General features: G+C 48.4%; 1 pseudogene across 1 annotated transcript; it reads right to left on the bottom strand.

Annotated features, from left to right (window-relative positions):
• Positions 1-4,457: 4,457 nt before the first annotated feature.
• Positions 4,458-5,986, bottom strand: LOC147353272 (polyadenylate-binding protein 2 pseudogene; annotated as a pseudogene). Its single transcript, XR_015145495.1, has one exon. The product of XR_015145495.1 is annotated as a polyadenylate-binding protein 2 pseudogene (transcript).
• Positions 5,987-7,262: the final 1,276 nt, after the last annotated feature.

The following is a 7,262-nucleotide window of genomic DNA, read 5'->3' as shown; positions in this document are numbered from 1 at the left end:
CCCAAGGTTACACAGCTAAGAAGCGGTAGAGACAGGATTCAAACCTATGGAATCAGGTTCCAGAGCCTAAGCTCTCTACCCCTTTGCCCTAAGTCAATACATCACAACAGGATAAATACAGTTCAAACACACGAAAAAAAACCAACAAAAATAATGTATTTTCTAGAGGTACATATGTGAGCATATAGAATAAGTATTCAAATGTGAAGTAGAAAGATGCACCCACAGAACTGAATTTACAATATAAAATATATAGATAAAGAATAGGAAAAAAAAAAAAAAACCCAGGTCTCTGCATCTCCACATACATAGAAAACGGTCTGGAATGATACTTACTACCCTAATGAGTGGTCATCTGGGAGGCAAGGGCTGGAGCCAGCTACAAGAGTGGGGCTGGCTGTCTAAGGGGACTTGAGACCTATCTATAATGTTTTAATTTTTGACAAGAAGACTATATTCATGTATTATTCATAATTAAAAATTTAATAATGCCCCTAATAGTCTACATGAATATACACTAAAATGGCAGCAAGTACCATCTCTGTGTGGTGAGGTTTTTTTAGTTCTTTCCTATAATTTATAAATTTTCTACCAAGAAAATATGTGACTTTAGCAATCAAGGTGGGGAAGGAAGGGAGGGAGCAAAAAGAAACAAATGTAACATTACTGCCTCCAAATGATGCCCCAACTTCTCCTCCTGGATCATCTCTCTTTTTTTTTTTTTTCTGGATCATCTCTGGTTCACTCTCCTAGCCCACCGCGCAGCGCGGTGTCCTGGTCCCCAGCCCCTTCCCACAGAACAGCTCACTCCCCACACAGTGCTCTCTGAGCCCCATGGGGGCGCAGAATACATTGTTCTCTGTTGGTTGGCTCTGTGGCTTGGCAGTGAACTTCTCCAGGGTAGGCCCTCTGTGCTGACCTCTGACATCCCTGCTGGCTCCTCCACTCCAAGCGCTGGCCCACAGGCATCAATAAGTGTTGGTGGAATTTACAGTGTTCAGAATCCATCAAAAAAGGAGAGGAGAGGATCCTTCAGGTCCACCTTTCTCTCCCACCTGGGACCCCCTGTGAATCCTAAGGGTCTTCTGACCATCCACTCACATACCCCCAAAGATGCATTGCCAAGTCCAGCTTCCTTTTCACTGAGTACCTACTATGTGCCAGTCACTTCTGGGCACTGGGGTTGACCCACAGTGACATGCTCTGTAAAGAGCAAAGACAAGGATGGACCTCAGCCTTTGATACCATACCTGATACTGACCTCAGAACCTCAGACCCCAGACCATCAATGATGAAACCCTTGGTTTTGTTAGGGCCACCACAGCACTCACAGTTAATTTCTCCAATGTGGTTATTCAGAGACCTACGGCAATTCACTTCACAGCTGCCCTCCACTGTTCTTGTTTCTGCCTTGACTAAATAAACCCTTGAGGTAACAAATAGAAGAAATGAAGAAACATAGGTCAGATATCATCTGAATCTATAGAACCAAGATGGGGGATTGTTATGTTGCTTCGCGGGATAAGTAAAAAGTTAAGCCTTTTAAACCATAAATAGAAGACATCTTTTTACAATAACTGTATAATCAGTCAGTCAATCGCTCAGTTGTGTCTGACTCTTTGGGACCCCATGGACAGTAACCTGCCAGACTCCTCTGTCTGTGGAACTTCCCAGGCAAGACTACTAGAGTGGGTTGCTATTCCCTACTCCAAGGGATCTTCCCGACCCAGGGACCAAACCCACATATCTTATGTCTCCTGCATTGGCAGGCAGATTCTTTACCACTAGCTCCACCTGGGAAGTCTTAAGAATGGTTTCCTTCATATAACGTCCCTGTTTCAAAAAGCTGCTGCTGCTGCTGCTGCTAAGTCACTTCAGTCGTGTCCGACTCTGTGCGACCCCATAGATGGTGGCCCACCAGGCTCCCCCGTCCCTGGGATTCTCCAGGCAAGAACACTGGAGTGGGTTGCCATTTCCTTCTCCAATGCATGAAAGTGAAAAGTGAAAGTGAAGTCGCTCAGTCATGTCTGACTCTTAGAGACCCCATGGACTGCAGCCCACCAGGCTCCGCCGTCCATGGGACTTTCCAGGCAAGAGTACTGGAGTGGGTTGCCATTGCCTTCTCCGGTTTCAAAGAGAGAGACCTTTAATTCACAAGTTTGCTTGTCTGACTTATTATGTGCACACTCTGCCCATTAATGTCTGGAGAAAGCAAGGATTTTTCCATAATAAAGTCCCTGCCCTCATGGAGTGTGCCTTCTATTAGGGGAGGATAGATAATGACAGGTGCTCAGGCAAAAAATAAAGCTGGAAAGGGGAAGGGGTAGGTTTCTGAGGGGGAGGGGCTGAGATTTTAAAGAAAAGAGGGCGGGAGTCCACTGACAGAGCATCACAGGCGCAGAGGACCAGAGATGACAAGGGTCCAAAGCAGAACATTTCTGATGGTCCCGAGGTACAGGACTTGGCAAATGGAGCTAGTGGGAGGGAGTCATGTAGGGCCTGGTGAGCCAACATAAGGACTTTGGTTTCTACTCCCAGAGAAGTGCTGAGCCATTGGAGGGTTTGCAACAGAGGATGACACGTTCTACCAGGATGAGTCTGGCTGCTGTGTTAAGAACAGACCAAAATCCTAGCTGAATTCTCTTGAAGCCTCTTGAAACACCATTGTTATTGCTATTAAATATTATTCATGTTAATAACAGTTGTGGGTGGATTCTGGCCAAGACTGAGCTCTGAACAACCATTTTATCTGGGCCCAGAGGGACAGGGAAGTGGCAGAAGACCGGAAACTGAGTCTTGGGACTACTCAGCATCCTCAAGGTCAGCCAGCATCCTGTGTCACCACAGCGACAGTGTTGACAGTGACACTGAGGTCCCTGGGCCTCCTTGCTACTAATAGTCACTGAAAGGTCCTGCCTTGGGCCTGCTTTTTGCTATGTTTCTAATGTCAGGCAATTTGGAAAACAGTGCTTTAAAACAAGATGTTCCCAGTTTTGGGCATCCTAAATACGTATAATTATCTCCAATTGTACTATGAAATTCTCAAAAACATCTTCACAGGATGAATTCAACCATCCTTGACTATAAATTTATAAATGCATTCTGAATAGGGCTTTTAGTAGCAGGGAAGTTGGGGACAAAGTCAAGGTCCTAAAAATTCAAACTAAGACCCTAGGGAAAAAATGGGGGGGAGGGGAGGTCACTACATATATCAGCTCATGCTAACTCCAAAGTGTTTACTCAAGGGCCTGTCAGCTATAAACTTAGAACCACGTTCTAGGATCTGAGCAAAGCAAGTCTGATTGTTTCAACCTTCTGATGTGCTGGTTGGTTGACTCAGTTCAGTTCAGTTCAGTCGCTCAGTCGTGTCCGACTCTTTGCGACCCCGTGAATCCCAGCACGCCAGGGCTCCCTGTCCATCACCAACTCCCAGAGTTTACCCAAACTCATGTCCATCGAGTCAGTGATGCCATCCAGCCATCTCATCCTCTGTCATCCCCTTCTCCTCCTGCCCCCAATCCTTCCCAGCATTAGGGTCTTTTCCAATGATTCAACTCTTCACATGAGGTGGCCAAAGTATTGGAGTTTCAGCTTCAGCATCAGTCCCTCCAATGAACACCCAGGACTGATCTCCTTTAGAATGGACTGGTTGGATCTCCTTGCAGTCCAAGGGACTCTCAAGAGTCTTCTCCAACACCACAGTTCAAAAGCATCAATTCTTCGGTGCTCAGCTTTCTTCACAGTCCAACTCTCACATCCATACATGACCACTGGAAAAACCATAGCCTTGACTAGATGGATCTTTGTTGGCAAAGTAATGTCTCTGCTTTTGAATATGCTACTAGGTTGGTCATAACTTTCCTTCCAAGGAGTAAGCGTCTTTTAATTTCATGGCTGCAATCACCATCTGCAGTGATTTTGGAGCCCCCCAAAATAAAGTCTGACACTGTTTCCGACTGCTGCTGCTGCTGCTAAGTCGCTTCAGTTGTGTCCGACTCTGTGCGACTCCATAGACGGCAGCCCACCAGGCTCCTCCGTCCCTGGGATTCTCCAGGCAAGAACACTGGAGTGGGTTGCCATTTCCTTCTCCAATGCATGAATGCGAGAAGTGAAAGTGAAGTCGCTCAGTCGTGTCCGACTCTTAGCGACCCCATGGACTGCAGCCCACCGGGCTCCTCGGTCCATGGGATTTTCCAGGCAAGAGTACTGGAGTGGGGTGCCATTGCCTTCTCTGACTAGTTAAGACTAAATTGGGATTTCCCGCAGCTTGCAATGAACTAAATTACCACTAGGTGGCAGCAGACACCCAGTAAAAGTCAATTTCTTTTTGACCTATAAAGTTCTCACTTGCAAACTCAAAAGATGAGATCATTGGATAACATTGGAAAGGGGAGTACTTAAAATTCTGGATAACTATAGCTAAATTATGTTGCTGATTAAAAAAAAATGTATCCAGCTTTCTTTCTTTATTTTATTTTCAAAAACAACTTTATTCATGACACATATTAAAAAAAAAACTCCCACCCCCTGGAAATAAGCTAAAAAAATAAACAAAATCCACCTCCCACCTCCCTGTTCCCACTTCCTCCCATTCCCTCCAAATAAAAGGGGGAAAAAAAAGGCAAAGAAAAACAAAACAAAAAAAAAACCTGAAAAACAAAAAACACCCCAAAACCCCCCAAAACAAGGTAGTGCATTCCCCAAGGCGAAGGGGAATTTACACTGGAGCCGCTGGGAGCGGAACGGAGATCTTCCGGCTACAGAAACCTGCAAAGAAAGACACTCAAAACAGAAAAAGAAACACAAAAGGAAACAAAATAGATCACCAGGCAATCTGGAGGGGCAGGGAGCCAGAAAAGAGGGGCAGGGTGGGTGGTAGACCTGGTAGGACAGGAGCAGGCAGGAGGGGATTGTGAAAGTGAGGAAGATGGAGGGAAGGTAACAAGCAGAACAGTCTGGTGTCCTTCCAGAGCCCTGGGTAAAAAAAACCCCTCCTACCACCCATGCCCACCTACCCTTGAGCAGCCCCCAAGGGGGCAAAGGGAAACAGGGAAACAGGGGAGCAACTTGCGCGATTGAGACGTGTCCATGGCGAATCCCCAGAGTGAATGAGCAGCCCCCTGCCCCACTCCCTGGGCCTTCCCCTACTCCCCAAAGCAGGTCCCTCCTCAGCAGTTAGTTATGGGATTATCCCCCCTTCCACAGTATATCTTTTTTTTTTTTAATATTTTTTTTTCCATCAAGGTCATCTTCTGTTTTTCTTTTTTAATTCTTTTTTTTTTTTTCCTTCTTTCCTCTTTTTTTCCTCTCTCTCTTCCTAATACACACTTTTTTTTAGTAAGGGGAATACCATGATGTCGCTCTAGCCCGGCCCCTGTAGACGCGACCCCGGGGCCTGCTGTTAAAACCACTGTAGAATCGAGAGCGGGTACTGTTGTAGTTGGTGGTTCGGGCACGGTATCGGGTTCGTGGGAAGCCTCGGTCTGTTGTGCTGATGCCTGGTCTGTTGGTTCGTTTAGGGATCACCTTGATCTGTCTTCCTCTAAATAAGGATTCATCTAAGGCCAGGGAAGTCCTCACTGACTCTTTGTCTGAGAACTCTATATATGCAAACCCTTTCGGATGGCCACTAAATTTGTCACAGAGTATAGTAACAGGGTTGACTGAACCACAGCCATGAAAGTGTGCTTCTAGCTCTTCTGCTGTTGCACCACAGTCCACATTGCCAACATAGATGGAACGGGCATCAGCCTCTATCTTCTCCTCAATGGACATGATCACTGGGCCAGCATTGCCCGGAGGTGGACTCATATTCATCTGCTTCTCTACCTCATTCTGTAGCTCCTTTAGCTTCTCAGCTTCTTCCTCCATCTCCCTAACTCGAGCTTTGATCGCTTCCAGCTCCGGGTCCTAAATGGCGCCGTCCCCCGGGTCACCCTCGACCAGTCCCGACTCCTCCTCCTCCTCCTCCTCCTGGTTGCCGGGGGCTCCCGAGCCAGGCCCAGGGCCCGGAGCTCCCGGGGGGGGGCGCGGGGCCGGGGCGGCTCCTCTTCGGGCTCGGGCTCCAGCAGCAGCTCCTCAGGCTCCAGTTCCTCAGACTCCAAGCCGTTCCGTAGTCCCCTGCGCCCCCCGGGGCCCCCTCCCCGGCCTCCCCACCGGCCCCGGGCACAAGATGGCGCCGCCGCCCCGGCCGGGAGCCCCGACCGCCCGCAGCCCCCGCTCTGTATCCAGCTTTCAACCTAAAATTTTCCTTTCCCTCAGCTTCAGTAGGTTTTCCCCAGGGCCCAAAACGGGATGGGTTTGCTGCCTTTTCCCAGTGGTTAAGAGATTCATTTCTTAGGGGAAGAAGTGTCTGAGCAGGGCTTCTAGCCTGCCCTCTTAGGACAGGCTTTCTCTGATCTTACTACCTGTTACCAGTATTTCTCAAAGCTCCCTGATAGAGGTCCAGGGAGAAGGGCCAGCAATGAGTAACCTTCCTGTGGGTCCTTGGTTTCTGAGGACTGTATACTCCCTTACCCGCTCACAGTTGGCCTTTAACACTTGATGCTCATTTTAAGTCACTCTACTCACACACGCAGTGACTCCATCTTCCGCCTGTCAGCAGTCAGTCAGTGTTCATGTCCCATCTCTCTTCCACAGTGCTCATCTTCCTTCAGACTTCAGGGTAATTGCCCTGCAACCTCTTTGAATGAATCAGAAAAAGTCATGAAACGGAATAATCCAGATTTTTCTTGCAGAAAGTGTGGCCGTAACTTTCTTAGAGATTTCTACATCCCAGGAGAAGACAGTAGTCACCCCAGGAAATCTGAAAGAGACAGTTTTCAGGTGATACTCCTGGGACTCACTTCAGGGTGGTCACTGCTTGGATCTGATGTAGTTCAGACCGCAGAGAGGGTTCATATGAGTTGTTGGAAGAGATGGCCCCAGGGAGGGGCCTGGAAGGATAACACGTAAGTTGAAGAAAGCACTGTAGACCTGTGGGAGGGCCAGTAAGGGCCAGGCAGCCATGCCACATGTCGCCATGCCCCGTCCCCCTCTTTCCCACTCCAGCACATCCTCAGTCTGTGTCGCCTCCATCTCTACAGGCACCTCTGCATGGAGGAGGGGGACACGGCACTCTGGTCCCCCACATCCTCTCATTGGAGTTGTGGATGGCCCAGAGACATGGAGTGATGCAGCGTCCCCCTCAGCACCTCCCAGGGCCCAGCCCCCTCCACTCTGCACGTCCAGAGGTCAAGCCAGAACGGCCAGAGCACCTTCCT

The sequence above is a fragment of the Bos grunniens genome, chromosome 18, assembly GCF_055505025.1.
Source record: "Bos grunniens cultivar Pamir isolate PY7600 chromosome 18, Bosgru_T2T1.0, whole genome shotgun sequence".
Classification (NCBI taxonomy): domain Eukaryota; kingdom Metazoa; phylum Chordata; class Mammalia; order Artiodactyla; family Bovidae; genus Bos; species Bos grunniens.
This window is presented reverse-complemented; position numbering and strand designations above follow the sequence as displayed.